Here is a 22596-nt window from a genome sequence, read left to right as displayed (position 1 = left end):
TGAGGAAAAATGTCTTTCCTGAAAGAGTGGTTAAACATTGGACCAGGCTGCCCAGGGAAGTGGTTGAGTCCCCATCCCTGGAAGTATTTAAAAGACGTGTAGATGCGGCACTTAGGGACATGGTTTAGTGGGCATGGTGGTGTTGGGTTGATGGTTGGACTCGATGGGTCTTAGAGGTCTTTTCCAACCTTAATGATTCTATGATTGAACTGCTTAATGGCAAAGCAGCATTCAAAATGAAATTTCAGGTGCCGTTCCCCTCAGTCACCAGTGGTGAACACAACTACAAACTAGGAACTGTAAAGCCACTGACCACATTCAGATGGGTAAAAGTCAAAGCCAGGTACGTGTTTCTTTGGGCAGTCTGCATCAGCTATTAGTAGAAGAAATGCTGAAACAGAATTGAACCGGTATTGACAAAAACCCCCACAACAGCCAAAGAACTGGTCTTTTAGGAGAGTAACTCCCAAACCAAACTATGACAATTAGAAGTTCCTAAAAGCACTGTATTGGGGTAATTCAGATTTTATTGTGCATGTGTCATGGGACACCCCAAAATTGGAATGATTGCTGCCAAAAGCTGTTGGAAATACCATGCCTCAGAGTATAAATAGGAGAGTACCTACCACTTCTGATGTGCAACACCTCTAATAAGGTATTTCACTGTATGGATCGTCTCTGAATAATGTGCTGGGGATTTTCAGAACAGGCATTTTTCTCTAGTAAACTCTTTCTTTAGTACTCTGGTGAACACAATAGCTTGTTTTAATCTCGAGGGAGAGGGGAAACAATTGCTTTTTTTGCATCACTTCCAGAGATGTATTCTGTAGTATGACATGTGGTTAGAAATGAAATAAGCTTCAACAGAGGTAAGTCTGGCTTGAGATTGCTCAGGTTTCAAATGCAATAAGTAGTAAAACACTACAGTATAATTGCCCAAAAGCAACTTAAATTGTCCAGAAGCTTTATATTGTTGTGATATTATTAAACCAGAAGTAGTATCTGATCAATAAAGCTGAAGTGAAGCAAAACACAAGAATAAAAGCAGTAGGGTAAAAGAGGAAACAATCTGGGATAGCATTGTGACTCAGTTTCGTACAAACCAGCATGTTTGAGACTTGATGCTCTCTTAGTACTGCTGGCACACCCAAAAGTTTTGAATTGACACCCTTGTCTTGTTAGGAAGAAATTTGCTGAGAGCACAGCTGGCTCCCCAAAAGAGTTTCTAGGGATCACTGAATTGAAAAGGTGAATGTGGGCAGTGATTTGACTTAAGTCTTTAGATTTAATACAACAGTCTAATTCAAGATCTAATCCTTCAGAGTTGCAGCATACCATCTTACTTCTATTCAGTCTCCTCCATCCCTATCCCTTGCAAAAAAATAAGCAAACCAACAAAACCCTTCCTGGTACCACCTAAGGAGCTTAATTCAGCTTGACAGAGCTTCATATTTGCATTGGGAATTTGCACTTACCATTGGGCATCTCAGCCAGAATTTTTGCATAATGCATATTGTAGGTCATGTTAAAATAGCATGCAATGGACTGGAACAAGATTCAGCTGATGCTATCCATATAAACATTGTAAACCACTAATTGCATTTCTTTTTAATGAAGAAAAAATGTATAAACAATTTCCATTTGCAAAAATCAGTGATTTCAGCTGGGTGGAATTCTGCAACTGCCTCTCTTCACCAAGCAGCTGAGTTGGTTAGCCACTACCATCTTTATGAATACTGAATAGGGGCATTATGTCCTTACAGAAAATGCATACGGGTAAGGAGGACAGGTCGTCTTTTATGCACACAACAAGAACGCCAACACAAGTGGAGTGTGTTTGTTTTCTACCACTCATGTAAATGTCAAAATGTAATGTATATCAATGATATAAATGAGACATTCCATCTCTCATCAAAACAGCCCTTCAGTTGAAGCCAGTTGCACCTGTATAAATGCAAAGTCACATGTGGTACGTAAAGCTTTTCTTTCTGGTAATTCAGAGAGATACTTTTATGGTCCTTGTGCAGCAGGCAGCACCAAAGCTATATGAGGAACACAGCTATGTCCATGTAGCCTCCTGTCCTTCTCTGTCATAGACATGTTTCAGCATAAAATCGCAATTGTTAATTTCTGACACACTTATTTCAACTAATGCGACACTTTTAGACATGGCAAAAATGGATGCAACACCATCTGTCTGAGCTTCTGCTATCTCTCCATCCCACAGTTTTCATTCCTGCACTGAAGTCTGGTTCTAGCGCCAGAGAACTTTGTGACACCTCTGCTTTCTGAAACCAGCATGACAGATGCACTGCCTACAGAGTCTATTGCCATTTGCTGAGAATACCTCCAGGAAATTATGAAGAAAAGAATTTCTTAAAAGCTGTCCAATACAATAAGTGTGGTACTAATACAACTCCATGGATGTAAACCATCTTAGTATTCCCAGCAGCAGCAAGTATCCAGCAGCAGAAACCTGGTTCAGCATCTCTTACCCTGTACTTTTACTGATCAAAAATAAAACTGATCAAGGGTGGCCAGGTTACTTTGGATAGAATACCGTAACACTCCATAATAACCTTCTACTTAACTAAATAGCAAAGGGGAAATTCAGCATATATTAAAAGGCATCACGTCTCATGACATCCAAGTCACTAGACGACATCTATTTATGTCCTCTTCACACAGAATGCTCAGCAGATAGCCTTGTATTCAATATCTTGGGCTTCCCCCCCCCCCAACACCTCTGAATGTGTTTAAACTGCTCTTAAATTTTAATCATTCTTCACAGACCAAAGTTCCCCTGCTTACTTATCTCTTCCTTTGCAGTCAATATGGTAGTCCCAGGAGCTATGTGAAAAAAGGTAAGTAAATAGTAGGCCTATGAATATTATGCCCTGGGATGACAGCATAGTTTAGACCTGTGCATCTTGCTGTAGGAGACAGAAGTCCTGGTCTCCACCCTTACCTCTTTCACTGACTTTCCACAGGACGTCGGCCATTTTTGTCTCAGTGAAGGGACCTATAACATGCACAATATTATTTAGCATATACAGGTCAGGTTGAATTTGGCAAGCTCTGTTCAGCTAAAGACAGTATTAAAATAGGAATATGGGGGGGTTAGGACAGAAGCACACTGGAAGCAAGCAGGAGAACACTTTTCTGTGCTGTATTCAAATGAGAGCTCTCCTACTGGAGTTTCACTCTCTCAGCAGCACTTAATTTGCTTAGGAGGAAGATCTAGAGAGGACTAAAAATCTCATCACAAATCCTCTGAGCAATAGGGCTTCTACTTCACGCTTACCACTGTGAATCTGGCAAACCATTGTGGCTAGCAGAAGTCATTTCTGTCTGATGGCAGAACAGCATCCTATGCGAAACAAGTTGGTGATCTCAGACCAATTCTGTAAGAACAAGTTTCTGCATCACCACTGGGAATAATTAGCACTTGTATGAACCACAGGGACACTAGCTTCTGGTGCACTTTTGCTGTGGACAATATAATTAGCTTTGGCTCAGATAGTGAACAGTAAGAACCCTAAAACAGACCGAGAAAAGACTTGTAACCCCACTCCATAAGAGCTCCCTTTTAAACAGGTGGATAGGGCCATTTAAAACATTCCCCATACTTTACTGCCTTCCCCCACTCAATTTTGGCCACAAACAAACCGCAAACCACATTACAATGAACCTTTACGCTACACACCTGTAAACATCACCATTTCAAAGACTGAGCAAAGCAAAAAGCATCTGAGACCAGTGTTTACACTGGTGGGAAATCCTGCTAAAATCAAGGGAGCTCTGTTAAACTCTAACCCTAAAACACAACTTTTCAAAGCTCACACTGAAGAGGCTGCAGACTGGTTTCAGATATGCCTGTACCTCAGGTGCTGCTGTACAGGAGAGCAGCAAGCAGGACCACCAACACACATGAAGCAAGAAACCAAGATGACAAAACCTCTCTCTCTGGCCTTTCTTCACTCTTAATCAATACCTGTCACATCTTCAACTGCGTTTCCTCATACCCAGAGCAACAGCAAAGCCCATCTCAGTTGCAGACTGTTGCTGTAGCATCCAAGTATCCTGCTTTTAAATAACACCTCCGCTGGACTTCAAGAAGTTTTAAAGCTCTTTTCCCTTTTTGAACCAAAGCTACACTTTCAACAGAGCACAGCCGCCTTCCTACAATTTTGCAAGACTTAGCTAAGCTGAAGGCTGAGCTTGAAGGAGGATGTAATGTTGCACAATTCTAAAGAGAGGTTTGACTCAAGAAATAGTTCTTATTTCACTGCTTCCTTTGGTAGTTTCAAGGCAGAATGACTGCATACGTGGTGCTTTTGTCTGAGCTGGCGTCATAATAGTCAACACAACTTCTCTTTTAATTTGATATTGTTGAAGTTAAGCAGCAAAAAACCTGAAGCTCCCTGCAGAACAGTCTTATTCTGCCATATTTCCTAACCATCTCAGCAAGGAAACATCAGAAATTCAATGAGAAAGAAACTCAGCCCAGCACTCAGAAAAATTAGATACTTCTTTGGCCCTCCCTGGAACGTTACCCCTACGGTTAATTTTGGATTTACACAGGTGTTATTCAAAGCAGAATTTGGCCCCTTTCTCCCAGGTGGCCTGACACGTTTACTGCAATGTGCCGATATGCCCATATATTTTATATGTATGTAAACCACATTCCCCAAACTAAAACCCTCTCCCAGAGAGTCTCCCTCGGTCTCTGTCTGATTTTGGCCTCATTTACTCCCTTGCAAATGAAAAGCAGTCCCATTGAAGTCAGTGAGGTAACACTTATATTAAAAACTCGCGTGAGATCATGTCAGAGCCATGGTCCATAATAAAACCAGCTGCTGTTAACTCTTCTACAAGTTTCCATTCATTAGGGTTTTTTTGCTTGAATTCACATGAGCAATATCCCTGGGCCAAGAAACACATTTTAGAATGATAGCTATTTCCCCTTGCTAAAAACTAGAAAGTGCAGCAAACTATCCCAATCCTCACTGAAAAACTACAGCTTATTGTATTTTGTTAATAAACAGAGGTGTTTATGGACAAAACACGTGTGAATATACTTTAGGGAATCATCCTGCACTGCCTAGAGGAAAGTGACAAGATGACCTAATATGTCTTTCCCAGGTTTTCATTTTTAGTTTTATGTTTGGTTTTGTGTGGGTTTTTTTGGTTTGGTTTTGTGGGTGGTTTGTTTTTTTTTTTTATGCCTATAGCTTCTGGTATTTAATTCTAAATCAGGAAAAAGCCTTGAATGTAAATATTTAAATTCAGCTTCAGTGACCTGTAAGCACTGAACCAAGATCGATGAAACCGGTTCTATGCCTGCTAATGCCAACAGCCTTTCCATCAGTGCCTTTCCATTGCCTTGAAGGGTCACAGGAGAGGCAGAAATAACGTACTCAGATTATAATGTTTTTACCAGTTCATCACACCAGTCTCCAGGCTTTCAGAACTGTATAACTGTATTTTGTCATATAAGTCAGATTCATAGTCTGTCATCACTTCAATCTGTTTTTATAACAAAACATATTTCCTACACATATAGTAAATTCCTTTCATTTTTTACGAAGATGAACTGATCCTTATCAGATACTCTGATACAAAGGCAAACACACCATTACTCCCTCCCGTCTTGTCAATATTAAGTTTGCTATATATTGACTCCAAGAAAGGAGCTCACATCTATTACAGAAGGTAGTGAACAAGAAAAAAAATGCTGCCTATTTTGGAAAAACAATTGGGTTGTTAGAGCAGATGGCCCAAGAATGACACACTAACTTTTTGGTTTGACAGGTGAAGCAATAAACATCTTTACTGACCATGGAAGTCCTTTGTTAGACAATGGACTGAAGCTTTAAGGCAGTTCACAAGCAGCACAACAGGGAAGGGTGTTGTTCTGAAAAACATTAACGCAAATCAAAAAACTTATCTTGTAAAATGATTACTTTGACAGCCTTTACTGAAGGTCCCCGACAAACAAAGGGAAGGGGAACTCCCAGCCATGGACAGTGCAGAGCAGCAGAGTTGAACACCACGAACTTCTGCAAAGCTTCTCTACAGGTAGCCAGAACGAGACTGCACAAACACCAAGCTGGGCCACAAATCACTTAGAGGAGGGGAAAGTGGGGGAAAAATTACTCCAGCGCATGCATCATTTACACTTTCCTCTTTTAAGAGGAAAAAGAAAAAGTCAGTCCGTCTCACATCTTCCATTTGGGCTCAGGAAGACCAAAGATGGTAAAATTAGAAGAAATAAAAAGTTTTTCAGCCATGCAATAATACTTATTGCATTCAATGTGCTCATTATTCAAGGACTTTTTCCAGAGGCACCAGATGCCATTTAAGAAGCTGATATAATACAAGGTTTCTCACAGTCCAAGTCCTGAATGAAGAAATATGAAGGAGATTAGATATCTATTCCGGTCTCCAAATTGGCTACCCCTGATCCTTCCAAGAGCTGGAAAACAGAAGTATTCACATGTGTTACTATTGCATTATCCGGCTGTCACAACCTGACAGTGCTTCTTTTGGCCACATTAGGGTTCATGATAATGGTCAAATGACATCTCCTCAGAAGTACTGCTGTCCAGACCTGAAAATCAGCAACATCTCAAAGCAGGCCTAATTTGCATCCTCCCTTTCTTTGACTTAAAAGATCTTGACCTTTCAGATGCAGTCAAGGGAGCCAGTTTCACCTTTAGCAAAATAATAATTAAAAAACCCAAACCCCACCTCTTCTCATTGAAGAGAGGTATCAGACGTAAAGGACTACCAAACAGAAAGGTCAGTTTTCCTTAACACTGGAAACAGAAGCAGTGCCACGTGTCAAAAAGCAATTTTCTGGTACTGAGAAGCCAAACCACTTGAAGGCTGCCAGTCAATAGCTAGCCTAAACTGCCAGGCAAATCTGTTATCACCCCTTGTCAGGTCACCTGCAAGAAACTCTGCTTTCTTGACATGGACAAAAATTCATATTACCCATTACACTCATTGAAAATTGTAAAGGCACCCAGGTATATATGAAAATAGAAGCTGAACCACACCTCTGTCACAGAGCTGTGGTCCTTCCTGGGAGGCACAACATCATGTTGGAGGAGCAGAAGACTAGCTTCAAATCCAGCCAACCTGTCCTGTGGCTGACTACAACATCCATTTTAACCGTGTCAGCTTAAGTGGCCTCAAAACACGAGTAACTGGATGGTGTGCAGTGAGGCATGTAGTCTGGGAGATCAGACTGATCAATCAGCCCTTCTGGCCACAAAGATGTGGGTTTTCATCAAAATTACGTAGGGGTAGGATCCCAGACATAATCTCTAAATCTATCAATATGACACAAACATCGTATGTTTAAGGTACTCAATGTAACACAAACAAACAATAAAAACTACAGAAAATCTCCAGCAAGGAGAGAACCCTATGTAGCTCCATTGCTGCAGTCTCTTAACTGTCTTTCTCCTTATGAAATAAAATGCAACTAGACCTACTACTTTATCGCCATGATTTTGATGGCAGAGACAGTACTGATCCCTAAACAAAATAAACTGAAAAGCAAGAATGTAAACACAACTGTGCTCCAATGACTTCGCATCTTAATGTCGTCTGTGTAGGGTTTCACTGCAGAAACTTATGTGCTGGAAGGAAAATCCCTGAAGAGTGTGTGGAGCACTGGGGACCCCTTCTGCAACTCCCATCCAAAGCACATTGCTCCCTTCCTCCCCCACAACTCATCCCTATTCATACACACACACATTTCCTATTTGCTTCACTCCTGTGGTCCCGTCACTGTCTCTGAAATACTGGCATTTAATCATTGCTTTTGTTAAAATTAGTGCTTTATACCTGCTGAGAATAAGATTTTGTCTACTAATCCCAGCCTTTAGGTCTATAAATACACGATAGATGCACTGAAGACAGAGCTACATTTATATATACTGGTAGGGGAAACGTCCTTTTCTTGTTTAGGTTGTATAGGGGGAAGGAGAGGAAATAGGCTGGTGTGTCTGGTTTTATGGGGGAGGGTTAAGTGGCAAATCAAACTGACTGCAGTTTACAGGGATCTAAATAAAAGAACAAAAGAAATAGTTACAGAGCTTTTAATAACACACAGCAGAGAAAACTGCAAACAAACTGCAAGCAAAAGTTGCTGCTTTTCCTTTATATTGTCATAAGGCATTGCTCCTTGATTGCATACTGTGTCCAGTGAATAAGCCATTTACTATTGTGGTTGAAGTGAATGAAGCTCAGACCTTTCCCATATATGGCAGGGCCTTTTAATCACCAGGGAGCAAACGAGCAGTGGAATTTTACTGGCTTTCTGGGTTTACAGTGCCCTCTCTTGTATGAAATATCATTTCTCAGTGAATGCTCGTTACTGGGATTTTGACCCAATTTCCTGCTGCCGTCGCCCTTTAGGGGATGTGTAGAAAGCCAAACAAAAAGGGCCAGCTTCTGATAGCAAGCAGCCCACTGTGAATTCTGAGTAACTCAAGGAAATCAAACAGATTTGCACTAAGATAACCGAGATCAGACCAAATATATTTTTTTTTTTAAACTAACAATACGGTTTACATCACTGTACAGCTGCTGAAAGCAAGATCAGATTCAGGCCAACTGATGCCCAGGTTAAACCTTCTCCCTCATTTTCGCTAGTGCAGCAGAAAACAGACAACTGATGTTTTAAACTTACTGGGGATAGCAGTAGGGAAATTCTCAGCTGGCCTGCTTTTGTCAGTGTAATATACATTAGCCGCAGAAATGCTTGGCTCAGTATCATCTGGATTGCCTAAACACTCTTATTCATATTTACAGCAATTAAAATGCTGCACTTCAGTCTTTATAATCCAAGTTTTGTTTGAAGTGGCAAAACAACAGCTGTGGCTTATCAGACATCTGAATGAAACCTCTCATTTTCATAGCAGGGGTGTGGCTCTGTGTATGAAGCTAAGCTGTTCCCAAAGCCATAAAACGAAGCAAACTCTCTCCTCTCTGGGGACCCAGGGGTGTAGAGCTCCAAAGCCTCCCATGAAGGATGCTGACCAGAGGCATCCTGCAGCACCAGCAGGTTAAGCTATGCAGGTAAAAGAGCTGACAGAACTCTTCCCCGGATCTCAGAGCTATCCCAACCCGCTCCCATTTCTACACGTTGCAGCCAAGCTCTAGGAATTTCTTTTCCAAACCCATGAGCTTTAACTTGGCCGAAGCAAAGCCAGATTCTCCCCCAGCCCAATGGCTTTTGAAATTGCTGAGAGAAAGCAGGTTATCACTAGGTCATTAGGAAGATGCAGACAGAAGGTCTTTAGCCTTTGCCCTATCTGCAGCTGATCCCAGAAAACTGAGCAGAAATTGTCCTCGGAACAACTGCTGATATTAGAAGGTGATGATCTGGGCTATCAAACAAGCACTGCTAGGTCCTCTGAAAAGGTGAGGAATTAAAAAAGGTCCTGCCTTTGCTACTGGGATAAGAGAAAGAGATTTTACCGGGGTGAACAGTGGCGCAAAAAAAATTGGGAAAGGGAGGAGGGACCATTTCACCATTAGGGAGCTCACTGTCAAAGAAAAGAATGAAGTGGGAAAAGGGTAGTAACATGCCCTGTGGCAGTCACAGAAAGACAACAGGAACATCAAAGCCTTGCAAATAAGAAACTAACAAGGGCCTGATCACAGACTTCTGCACTTGGGCAGAGCTCTCTTTGAAGATGACTGGAATCCAACTGGCACAAATCTGCAGGACAGAACCTTGACTTCTGAAGGAGCACAGGAACCACTGCTCCTGTGCTCACTCAGCAAGGGTTCATCCAGCCCCACACAGCTTCTCCCTAGCTGGAGCCAGCTGCTTCAGAGAAGGACATAAAACAAGCTGCCAACAAATCTCAGGACCTTTGCTTACAGAGCTGTCATAAATTCAGGCTCCCTTAGCAATTTGATGAATCATGAATGCTAGTTCTCCCTCACCCCAAGTTATTTAACTTTTAAAAGTGCACAGAGCGATTTCCATGCCCCTTAGGTCTCCACATACTTGAGGGAAGAATGGGAGGGTCAGTGCAGGTGGAGAGGGGTGTGCGTGCACACACGTACACGCACATCTATGTGCAATGAAATAGTCTTCCTGCATTTAGCAATCCCCCCTTTTCATATTTATTGGCCTACAGAGTTACTCTTCTGAATAGATCCAATACCAGAACATTTACAGCAAAACTTTATCTCCACAAATCTATTTATAACCCTTCTATGAGCTAAATTCCAAAGATTTTTTTTGCCATTTAAGGACATAAACCAGAAAATGTGCAAACGGGTGGGTTCCACTTTGCTTCACACCCTCCACAGCAAGTCTCAAGGGAAATGCTCTTTATTTGTATTCTGTACACAAGAGGGTGTGGAAACATGTAATGTTTCCATTGCCTGAAATCTTTCCCTAATATTTTCCCCACTGCAGCCTGGCCTAGCCCCAGGAGTTACAATTTCAAATGCTCTCATCAACATGAAACTGGACAGGCAGAGAAGGTTCAGCAGCTTGCTTAGCAGTTTCTCTACCAAGCTTATGACACTATGGCAGGACTGTAAATAAAAGCTGTCATCCCATGTTTTTGGTACATGCACGACAACTTCACAAGAAGGCTCTGTCTCAGATGCAGCAAGCGCAGTTAAATCTACAAGCACCCAAGGAATTCCCTCCAGACATGTCACCTTAGTGTCACTACGGAGCCTGGCCCATCTTCCACCTCATTCGCTGGGCTTCAGCGGTTTTATATCCACAGTCTAGAAAAAGTTACTTTCTAGTAGAATACAAATCTGTGTGAACAAACAAAAAAGTGTATGTTCTTGCTGGGAAATCAGTCAAAAATAAGATTTTAGCCAGTGCTTAAACTTGGCATTTTGGTATTACAAATTCTCTATAAACACTAATGAATTAAGCCCCAACAGCCCCATGGGCTAAATACAAAAAGGCACAGGTTATCCTTTACTTGAAGATACAGAAACAGACACACAGTCATTAAGTGACTCACCAGGTATTTATGGCCACAGGAAAAAAATCGAAGGAGAAATTACTCCAGTGGCTTCAGATATGGCCCCCTTTTTCCTTTCTCTCTTCCCCCTGCTTCCTCAGTTATTTAGTCCTGCCCCTGCTGCAAGCCAGCAGGACAGTCCCCGCAAGCACTTCTTCCTGGCTTCAACCCAAAGTCCCATAAACACTGCTATAGGCAGGATCTTCTGATCAGGAGGTACCCTATGCTTCATGGACAGGTTTTCCCCTCTGAAGTGGCAGACGCAAGGGGCAGGGAGGGGGAAAGAGACATCAGTTAGAAGTAGTGGTTCCTGACCACAGGTGGAGGAGGTGGGTGCCGCAGCTCAGAGCCCACCCGCCTCACCGCTGGGGAGCCCAGCAAGCCTGGGCACTGCTGTAGCTGGATGCACAGCAGTTGCTGCAAGACAGAAGCAGAAGCCAGGAGGTTTGCAAGTGAGAAAGTCCAGAAGACTCCATTCCCCACGGGGCCAGCTAGTGATGCTCGGGGAGAGGGACACGGTAGGGACCACGCTGCTAATGCTGGTATCTGCTTGGCAGCCAGGCTGCCAGCCCTGCACCATTTATCAGCACTAAACACAGTTCCAAAGAAAAAACACATGAAAAGAAGCACTTTCTTACGCAGGAGGTAAACCATACAGCTAACATACCAGGGCTAGCAACTAAGTAATAGTGTTACGTGCCCTAACCTTTTTGGTTAATCAAATCCATTTCAAGAAAAGTAGGAGCAAGCTCCCCTGGGGGTGGGAGGGATCCCAAATTACAATGTACTGAGTGTCCTTCCCCGCTGGGCTAGCTGAACTGTACAAAAGCATCAGGAAAGGCAAAAAGAAACTGTTACATAGTTCAACTGTCCTACGACCTCAGTGTTTCATCCAGAAAGGTCAGATCTAATCTGATCTTCAAATGCCTTTGAGTCAAATTTCAGCCTTAGCCAAATCCTTGACAAACCATTTGGAGGCATGCAACAGCTACAGCTTCCCAGCAAACACCAGCACCGAAGGGGTAAGTGCCAGCATGTAGGTAGGTACCTTGTTTCCAGTACAGATGCCCCCCAAACCCATTCTCACCAGCTCATGGGGCTTTAAACCACCCAGGAGCTATGAACAAAACCAGCAAACCGGCCTCTGCACATGCACATTTCTGAAGGTGAGAGCTCTAGTAAGGAAGCAGCTTTCTTGTTACAAGCTGCCAGGGGGTAGTTACTAAGAAGAGACAATTTTTAAAGAATGAAAACTTGCTTTGAAGATAGACTCCCACTCTTCGCAGTCACAGGCCTGTCTGCCTCAGGCTTTGTACACCTGGAGCCCAATCCTGCAAACTCCCCATAAAGCTACTCTCAAAGGCAGCGAAAGGTTCACAGAATTGCACTTCCCATTCTGCCCTGTTACCTTTTTTGGTGCTTTGTCTGATACCCAGAAGAGTCCAGACAAGCACTGCAGATGGACAGCTAATGCTGCTCCCTTGGCCCTCTTTCTTTTGCATATATGATTTCCTGTCCCTCTTTGTTCACAGGCAGCAATCAAACGTACCAACTTGTACCCTTGGCAGAGAGGGGTTAACAACTCCACTGATCTTTAATACAAATTGTAACTTGGGCAGCCAACAGAATAGGTCTTATGTAAGCAACTGAGAAGTCTTTTTATTTTAAACAGTCCCAGGGCATTCAAATGCTATTTGTCCTGCAGGAAGGAAGACCTGCAGGCTCTCACTTTTGTGCAATGGAAAGATCACCTCCGTAGGCAGGGCCACTCCAGCTGCACGCAGGGAAGGGTGAAACAAGGAGGACTTCTTAATAGACCTTCCCTGTCATCTTTCTCTTCATATGACAGAATGCCTATGTCCCAGCACGCAGCCAGCAAAAAAAAGTTCTACCTTTCTAGTGTCACCACCTGGAATCAGTAGCACTGCGCCCTAACCCCGTGGGGGTCCGGACGGATGCTGACCAGCATGCCTCCATGCCACGTGTGGCCCCATGAATGAGACTTTGAGGAATAAGAAATCTTCCCATCTTCCTATCTTAATGCACTTTAATTTTCCCTCCGTCAGCCAGAGGAACTTACAGCACCCCTTTCCTTTCAAGTCACCTAGTTTTCAGTGTCACTATTGCACTGTGTATCAGTGTTGGACAAGAAATAAAAGCACAAGGGAAGTTACCCCTTTCTCAGGCTGCTCCGTGTCAGCATAATGCTGTGAGCGTATGAAGTAGCAATTGTGGAAAATCCCTTATTCTCTTAATACATGCTTACATCACTCACTGTCAAAGCATAGTCAGAGTACACAGGACTCCCCTCGCATCAGATCCTGCATCTGTTAATGACGTTATTGGTTTCACCAGGGCTAATCCTGTGAATGAAGGCTGTGGAATTGATCCTTTTGTCATTGCATGGTGCAACAAAGAGGAGTTTTCAGGAAATACAAGTTATTTCAATTTAGTCTCTTGTTCACAGGCATCTTATCCAGTGTTTCTCCTCTGCCATCATGATTTGGATATTACATTAACGTGTGCAGGTGTTATTGACTGAGATACCTGCCTATCAGAAAGCCTCCCAAAGAAAGGCAGACCTGTACTTTCTTCAAATATGTTGAGAATAGTTCAGACCCACTTTACCTTAAAGGCTATTTAATTAAGCAAATGAACCACTTACTTCCTTGAAGCATCACTCCATCTGTAATTTACGTTAAAACAGTCCATTTCATTGGTTTTTGGCATATGTAGTTTTAGGACCCCATCCTGTCTCTCCATGGCAGGAGAAAGAGGTATGAAACTTGTTTGCAGATGCATACGCTCACACAGAACCTACTACTACATTTAACGAGACAGAGAAAGAATGGATGCAGGGTCCCAGGGTTCTTTGATGGCAAACTATACAAGCACCACCGTTCACAGTATGGTACCTAAAATAGACAAATTATAATAAATACACTGTTCTCAAAAGAAACACTCTGCCTCCTTATTTTCTTTGAGCTGCTGCCAAGGAGGGAACGTGTTATTTTCACAAATTATTCTCCTGTATGCCTTTTAGCAAGAGAAGCCTTCTCAGCTAGGCAAAATTGCATAAAACCTGCATGCTCTGAAAATAAATACTCCTCTGAAAACAAATACTCCACAAAAAGTCATTTTAAAACAGTCATCTTGCCCATTCTTCCAAACAATATATGATATATGAGAAAAATCAATTCTATCGCTGCAGGTCTGGCCAGAGATTACTAGTTTGGTCAATGTCTGCTGCTCCCAAGTATCCATCTGCAGCTAACTGCATCCCTCCCTTCATTTTCCCAGCTCTTTCTCTGAGAAATCCCCTGCTATGCAGAATATCGTGCTATCAGCAGCCAGCCTTGCACAACGCTTTCAAACTGTCCGAGCATGTCAAAGAAACTGGGAAGGAGAGCCTGCTCGCTGGCTCTCCCCAGCAGCGCTCTGACTGACACAAACACAGACCCAGACTTTTAAGAGCTCCGGTCCCACCCAAATGCATTTTTTCTCCCCCTTTTAACAGGAAAAACAACTTCGCAAGAAGCATTCTGGCAATACACTGCTGCGCATGTTGAAGGCTGAAGACAAAAACGGATGCCATCTATTGTCAACAATACTTCTATGAAAGGCTGCCATGACAGACATCTGCTTCAGCAAGTATCAGATCAGTTACATTAACCAGAGCTTTACTGTATCTGTATCAGTTACGCCGAGAGACTGCTTTTACAGTCAGGCTGCCCTGAAAGCCCAGGTATTAGGTTGCAAAATTAAAAGCAATTCACCAGCCATTACCACGCTAACAACTTTTTCATTGCAATTCCTTTTTTTTTTTTTTTTTAAAAAAAAAAAGAAAAGAAAGAAAGAAAGGACAGACAAGTTATTTTCTCCACTAACAAGCCCACTGCAGGATCTCACACGGAGTGGGACCGGCACAGATCCTGCCCTGCACCCAGAGCCTTGCCCCCACACCTCCACATTAGTGTCTGCTGGGGTGGGCGAGCATGCACCCCCTCCACCCACCCAGCGCAGATATCTCCCTTAGTTCACTGCAAACATCTGAAAAGAGGGGGGACACGGGGGGGGGAGGGAATAGTATCCGACACTTTCACACTATTTCCACGGCTCATTAGGTTTCGCATGCTGCTTAATCTCTAGCCATAACGCAAACACAGTCAGACCAGCTCACTCCCAAACAAATACATATCTTAAGCCCTTACCTCTGTGGCTGAAAAGTTTTCAACTAGTAGGAAGGAAATGAATAACTGGCTGCTTGGGCAGGAGCACAGCAAGAAAGGCACACCAGCAGCCTCACACACAGCCCTATTCAATAAAACTACAGCTTTTCCTTGGCCCCTCCCAAAAGTCAATGCTAAGTGAATACATATCCCTTATGTTTACAATTGGCAGGCAGCGGTATGCATTGTCCTCAATTTATTCTAATAGGCAGCCAATGACTACGCACAAGCCAAGGTGGGTTCAGCCTGCCTGCAGAGATGCCGGTCATTCCCTAGGCATGCTCAGGAAGCCACTCATCAGAAAACCAAGACCTAAAAAGCTCCGAAAATTCGTGCAAGCTGCCAAAACTGTCTTGCTACATGCCCTTTTTTGGTTATCCTTAGCAGGGCCTCTGAAAGTAAATCCTCTGTCAGGAACAATCATAAGAAATGTTAATCTTGGAGAAAGAGGCTGTCTTGTTGAACACAAATGGAGCTTAAAAAAGGAAATACACTGAATGGAAAGGGACACAGTAAACATATTTACTTTTTGCACCAGTTAAAAAAAATCAAATAAATAATTTCACCACAGCTAAACTTCATTGTATTTTTTTAACGAGGACCACATGTAAAAGGGAACACAGAAACGCTCTGCTGTGCAAGCTTGATTCTGCAGAAAGAGAGAGACACCAGTGGGAAAGGCACATGAAAGATGAGTTGGCAGGCTTCGCAGCCCGTTTCCATTTCAAATAGTACAACAGAAGTTATATACAGAATATCCGTGTTCTGAAAAATAACTTTTAAAGGGATTCAAAATTTTGACAGTGATCCTCAGCAAGTTGGACTAGTTGGATAAACAGGTTTAGTTTACAGGTATACAGCTATTTATCTAGACATTAAAACTGATTCATTTACTATAAGGATAGCCTTACATCTACATATTATGACCAATACTTTTCACTGTCTCTCAGTACCATAGATAAAGTAAGCTTAGATTAATTTTTATCTTTTTTTGTCTTGCTTTAGTAACTGCATACTATCGATAACTTTCCAAATTATGCAGGCAGCTTAAAAAATGAAAGAACAGATGCAGACTGATGCTGGAAACAAATGAGCTACATAAAATAAGAAAGTGTGAAAATAAATATGAAAATTATTACCTAGGAAAACAGCGCAGTACATAGGCGCTAACACGTGCATGTACCAGCCACTAAGCAAGGCTGCAGGAGAACTGCTGACTGCTCGAAGGGGACAGAATTCCAGACCAGGAGATATTCTGCACATTCATATTTGACAATAATATACGCAAAACCAGTTAGGGGGAAAATGTGTAAGATGACTTTGCAGCTGAATGGGCTAAACAATTTTAATGCCTTTCTGGGTCTTTTTTTCTGGTCATTGGGCCCCACGGATTTAGTCACATGTATAATGCAAGAAGGATTCAGTCCACAGACAGTAAACTAATCTTTATAACAAAAAAAAAAAATATCAGAGAGCACCAGATCTATGCAGATTTACAGCAAGCAATCATAATTATTTGAGTGTCATTTTAAATTTCACAACTTAGATGAAGTAAAAAAGTGGTGTTTGTTTTTGGAAGGCACCTTTTTTTTTTCTTCATTTTAACAACCGGTTTGTTTTTGGAAGGCACCTTTTTTTTTTTTTCTTCATTTTAACAACCCTTTGGAAACTTCATCTAATGCTAGACATCGCCCATGATGTGGCTGTGCTGGTCTTAAATATTAAAACTAATACATACAGCATATATATAACTTTGGGGTTTAGGATTTACTAAACAAGGGAGAACAAAATCCTTGTTCTCAGTAGTTCCATTAACTATAGAAATTATTAGCCTATGTATCAATGACCAAATAAAAAGAGGCAGTGACATCATTTAGGAAGCAATTACAAATCTCTACTGGATCCTACCATCCCCTAGATTTTCAGAACATAAAACATGGAAGAATCCAGGCTGAGGAGTAAACAGGATTAAGGGATGCTGACGGTCAGAGCAGAAAACTGAACGTTAGAAGTACCCCAAGGTTCTCGTTCCAGCATAGCCATCAATGCCTGCAATCTCAGTGTCCACTGCAACAGGGAGCTAGTGGCTATAAACTAGCTAAAGTTGAAAGCAACGGGTTTGGGGTTTTTTTTGTTTGGTTGGTTGGTGGTTTTTTTTTTTCTTTGAAAGAGACTTACTATGAGTTTGATGCTCCCTTGTCAAAGCATCCCAAACTCTGTGTTTTAAGTCACTTTTCCATTAAAATTCTGCAAAAAGACCAATTTTGCTTTGGGGAAATGATGTAATGAAAAGTAAAGTTTGCATCCTTCTTGCTGAGCTGAATTTCACCTAGAGAAAGTTTTGAATTCTGGGACTTGAAACTTTGAAGCCAATGAACTGGCACAGATACCATAATTTTCCTGGAGATATTACTGGAAACCTGAGCTATGAAGAATGCAGAGTTAAAATTCTAGTGGGTGCCCCTTTGCATCCTATGACTAGGAGCCACCTGTAAATGCCTGCTGCAAATACATAGTTACAGTATGCCTAAATCCACAATAGTAGGAATTTAGGGAACTATCACGATAGTCCTTGCCCTCATCACCAGAGTTACCACTCTCGCCACAGCTTCCTATCCCCTCTGCTTTGACAAACAGAGACTCTTTGTGTCATAGCACAGAGCTAAAAACATTTTGGGGGGGTTGAATAACCCAACTCCTGGTTTATGATTGCACATGTAAGACATAGAAAAAATAGTATATGCAGAAATTAAACCCCCAAACCAAGCACAATTTTAATATTGATACCTTATCATGGTACGTAAGGGCAAGTGCTCATTGCTAAGCTCTTGAGCTCAGTAACTCAGGGCAGGGGTGGGACTGCTTGCAATAAGAGCCAAAGGGCTCGTACGTGCTGGGCTGTTGAAGCATTCTTGGAGGCCTAAGCCTGCAGTCACTCCCTCAGAAGAATCTTGTTAGAAGCACCTGGAAATCTCTGTCGAGACTGTGGCTCTTGCAGGTTTATCAATTTTTCCTACAAAGTTCACAATCTAAAGCTGAGGTAAGTCTGTGGTCTAGAAAGTACACTATAAATCATCCCCTGGGAGGCAGGTCTGGTTGCTGCATACAGCCACTCTGAAGAACTTGCATTTTGGCACCGCAAAGCCCTCAAGACTCAGCAGACAGCGGTGGCCAAAGGGGCCACTTGGATTATTGCTGTTCCAGTCCTGCAAGTGCCTTCTTCCCAAAGCAGCTGTGACAGCAGAGCTCTGCTCCCTGCCTGGAAAAAGTCTTTGGGGTATTTGAGGAGGGATAATCTTTTGCTTTTCAAAACGAAGTCGCTTTTTATTATTGAGCTTCCCAAAATTATTTTTCTTCTCTTTATTTGACATGGTGCACATGGCCATTACTGAGTAGCACTGAGTCTCCCACCACTGCCACTGCAATGTCTTCAGCTGCCATTTCAGAAACAAAGAGGAAATATGTTCCCCACCCCTGCACATTCCCACAATACAGCAACATGCATACAGAGCATCAAATACACCATGAGGAAGGCCATTCTTCCCATCTGTACCCAACCAATTTGGCCATTGCCTCACATCCCCAGTACCTAATTTTTTCATGGTCTGTGCAGCTAACAGTGGGTCAAACTGTCCTAGTGGCCACGGCGTAAAGATAGAAATCTTTAGAAAGGAGCTTCCATCCTGTAACTAGCACGGATGCTCCATGTTTAGGTGGGAGACCAAAGCTCTGCTTAAGAGAATCACAGTAGCAAGGTCTGTGCTAGGAGTAACTGCCTATTCCCTAGCGCAGAGACGGACACAAAAAGGCAGATTTTCTCCTGCACCAGGGTAATGAAGATGTGTCACTCAGCCCTGCTGACAAGAAAGCGGTCTTTATTTCCAATCCTGGTACCAGTAACAAAGGTGTGACACGCTGGAGTGCTGGTGTGGGTCACAGATACAAAAGGTTATAATCCTGTCAGCAGCAAGGGTCAGCATCCATTGAGTCCTGGCAACCACGGCTACAGCTGAACATCACTCTCACTCTAGCAAATGCCCTCAGACCCAACCAGCAGCGCTTTTATCTGTCACGTTTGTGTTCCCTTCACAGCACTCTTCACAGCTATGCAGGGCAACTGTTTATTGTAAATAAAAGTGCCAATTCTTTGTCTCTGAGGTGGACGGGGGGGAAGGGAGTTTTAACACTTCCAATGACAAAATATATCCCTGGAGGGACACGTGGCTGCATATGGCAGTGGCAGAGCCTTGGTCCTATGCTGTAAACCCTCTAGGGAGGTAAAGGAGGTATCAAAAGACTACGCCTTGAGAAGAGAGGTAGGACTCCCTTCCCTGGCAACATTAAACAAAGCTCTTCTGCTCCTCACTGTATATTGGAGCATTCACCACAGTGTTGAGTATGTCCAAGCACCCCTGGAATACCAGTCACAACTGCATCATTCTTCACTTTCAGCCCCTCCAGAATATAAGTGCTCTCTAAGTGGAACATCATGATCAAAGATGAGGGGAACTGTTGTGAGATTACACAAGATGTCCAGGCTAACAAGATCTTGCAGGAAGTCCTGTTATATATACCAGGGTAGGTGAGACCTGTGTTGCTTGCATGAACAGGAAGGAAGGACAACTAAGCCCTAATCGGCCCCCAAAGTGCACAACTGCCCTAGGAACTGGGTTGGATGAGAAGCATACCCAGAGAAAAGTCAGCACTAGGAGCAGTTGAGAAGATGAGACACCCACTTACACTTACGCTCTCTGCCCTCTGTACCCTGGTCAGACACAGGACGACAGGTAGGGGCACCCTCTCCAGCAGACTTTGCTTTTTTCCTCCCTTGGTACAATAGAGCAGCAGGCAGGAAATGCGCTGTGCACCCCGGGCTAGCTCACACCTCCTCTCTTGCTCCAGGCCAGAGTGGAAAGCATGGTTTGGCTCTGCACATTTTCTCATACCCCCTCATAAAGAGAGCACAGTGTGGGTTCCCCCCGCCCCAGCAGACGATTTCTAAATGATGCTATGGCTATGCCGTTTCCACAGCTCATCTGAAATCAGCCTAATATTATATACAGAGGATACAGCCCAGATGGTGGTGCTCACAGCTGTGCACATCTGACATGAAGGTGAGTAAGCTTAGATTTGTGAGCAAGCCACCCAGCTGACAGGTCTGTCTGGGGGATTGCTTCGAAGTGCATGAGGGACCAGCCCACACACCGTGAGCAGATTTGGTCATCCTTATGATTACCTCCTGGGCACAGACAAGCTTCTTCTATGTTAGAGAGGCAGAGGTAACTTTTCAGGAAAATTTTACACATGCTGCTTCAGGCCATATCTTTTGGCCTGGAATAACACAATCCATAGGACTTTAAAGCCACCAGTGCACTCAAAGAGGGCGTAAAAGCTACCACGAAAGAGCAGAGGAATACGAGCATCTCTTCAAAGGCAGGGCTGTGTGCAGTACAATGTCAGTCAGCTGGAAATAAAAAGCTAATGCTGCTTAGACATGGTAACAAGGACTAGAACGTAGATACCAAGAGGGATGCACGTCTGTCTTAACACAGATGCCAGTCTCAGTCTCCCTAAGACTCACGTATATCCAGTGGAAGAGACAGAGCCCTCCAACAGGCTATTCACATCATGGATGTTTAGCACATCCAGAAGACCTGCACTGACAAATAGGAAACCCAAGGCACCAAGGCTCCCACTCAAAGTGCTACAAATACCCCATAAGCGGCAAGGACTGTGTTCTCTTTCCTTCCTGAAAGGCATTATGAGTCTTCTGGGTGCTAACAAAAGCAATAAATGAAAAAAACGATGGAACCCATTTAAGGTGCGGGGATCAAGCAGCATGCCATGCATCAGTCCACTCCATGATAACCAAGCAAGGAATGCAGGGCAGAAGATGGTACCAGTTTCAGCTTGCCTAAGGGTATTGGGAAAGAAGAGACACCCCCTGCTATGGGGAAGAGAGATTTACCTAGCACACTGAGTGTAGGGATCAGTCCAATGTTTCCAAGAGCAGCACTCCCTCACCTTGGATTAAAGAAATGAAAAAGTAGGTGTATAATTATGTATCATTGCCATTCATTTTGGTGTGGTATATCTGCCCATTTCTGCTAGTTGTGGTATTTTATTTCTCTTGGTTTAGCCAGCTAAATATATGCAAAGCACATTTATATACTAAAAAGAATAATCAAAACAAAAAAAGGATCCCAAAACCTGCAGGAAAGAGACATTTCATCCACAATAAGAAAGAATTAATCATGGACACAGTGATTTTACCTTACTAAAAGCAAAACAAACACCACAGTGGCCCATATTTCCAAAGAAAACAGAATACCTGCACTTTTCCACTACAAAACTAAGCCTAGCTACAAGTACACAGTGCCCCCCAAAGAACAGAGACTTCACAGCACCTTTACTCATTAGTAGAAAAGAAAAAAAAAAAAAGAGCTCTTCTGGATTGCTTTGCAAAGTAGGACTTTTATACACTTTTTCTGCAGGCTAACATATGGTAAGGGAACTCTTCCCTCAGGGACACCCCTTTTCCTGAAGGTCACGTCCACTTCTCTCACACAGAGTACAAACTACGAACAGTAGATGTGTATCTTTTTCCAAACACCCCTGTTTTCTATTGCCAGCCATGAAAAATTACACGCAATGAAATTAGCAGTGCTCAGAAAATTTGTGCACATTCTCAATTTGCCTTAGTTTGAGAAAAAATCAGCGCATTTTCTCAAAACAATTGCACTGTACATGCTCCTTCTTTATAAATTTGGCTTTATTTTGAGTATTGTTTTCCAGGAAGAAAAGATGGTGCCATCACTTACTTTTTCAACCGAGTTACAAATTGCACAGCTGCTGGTACGGGCATTTCGAGGGTGAGGCATATTCCTTGGCCTTGATTCTCCTCTCACTTAGACTAGAGTAAACCAAGTGTCAGCCTAACCAAATCAATATTCTCTGACGCATCCTATTGTTACAGCAATGTGAGAACCAGGTCCCTTCGTGCTCTGACGCTAATAAACTATTCAGCTTCAGCAGTTTGGCTCAGGCAATGAGCAAAGGTTAGGTCTCTGTCATTAACTTGGACTCAAATGAAAAACACAAATGGACTTTGCCTGCTAAAGCTAAGTCCCACGCATGCCTACGTTTGCAAACAATACTTGTGATCTTCTCTTAGGTGTCCTGTTCAGCTCTGGCTGCTGTAACAGAATTCAACACTTGGAGCTGCTTCTCCATGGCCATGTCCCTAGGGATGGCAAGCCATGGACAGAGAAAGGCACCTCAGGCAACTGAAGGCTGTGCTTACTCAACAAAATGGAGTAGAGATAGTTGGTAGGCTGCTGGCA

The 22596-nt window shown here is 42.9% G+C and overlaps 1 protein-coding gene across 5 annotated transcripts in view; it reads right to left on the bottom strand.

Moving 5' to 3' along the window:
- CALD1 (caldesmon 1) overlaps window positions 1-15429 on the bottom strand; it is a 203638-nt gene extending 188209 nt beyond the window's left edge. For 4 of the 5 annotated variants that reach the window (XM_009278978.2, XM_009278980.2, XM_009278982.2 and 1 more), the window contains exon 1: window positions 15236-15429. The gene's annotated coding sequence lies outside the window, so the exon portion shown is untranslated. Of the gene's footprint in view, window positions 1-5840; window positions 5889-15235 lie in introns of those variants that run through there. The other variant, XM_009278977.2, reaches the window with a different exon arrangement.
- Between the last annotated feature and the right edge of the window lie 7167 nt (window positions 15430-22596).

The sequence above is a fragment of the Aptenodytes forsteri genome, unplaced genomic scaffold (genome assembly GCF_000699145.1).
Source record: "Aptenodytes forsteri isolate BGI_AS27 unplaced genomic scaffold, ASM69914v1 Scaffold241, whole genome shotgun sequence".
Lineage (NCBI taxonomy): Eukaryota > Metazoa > Chordata > Aves > Sphenisciformes > Spheniscidae > Aptenodytes > Aptenodytes forsteri.
The sequence above is the reverse complement of the archived record's forward strand: the minus strand, read 5'-3'. Positions and strand labels throughout refer to the sequence as shown.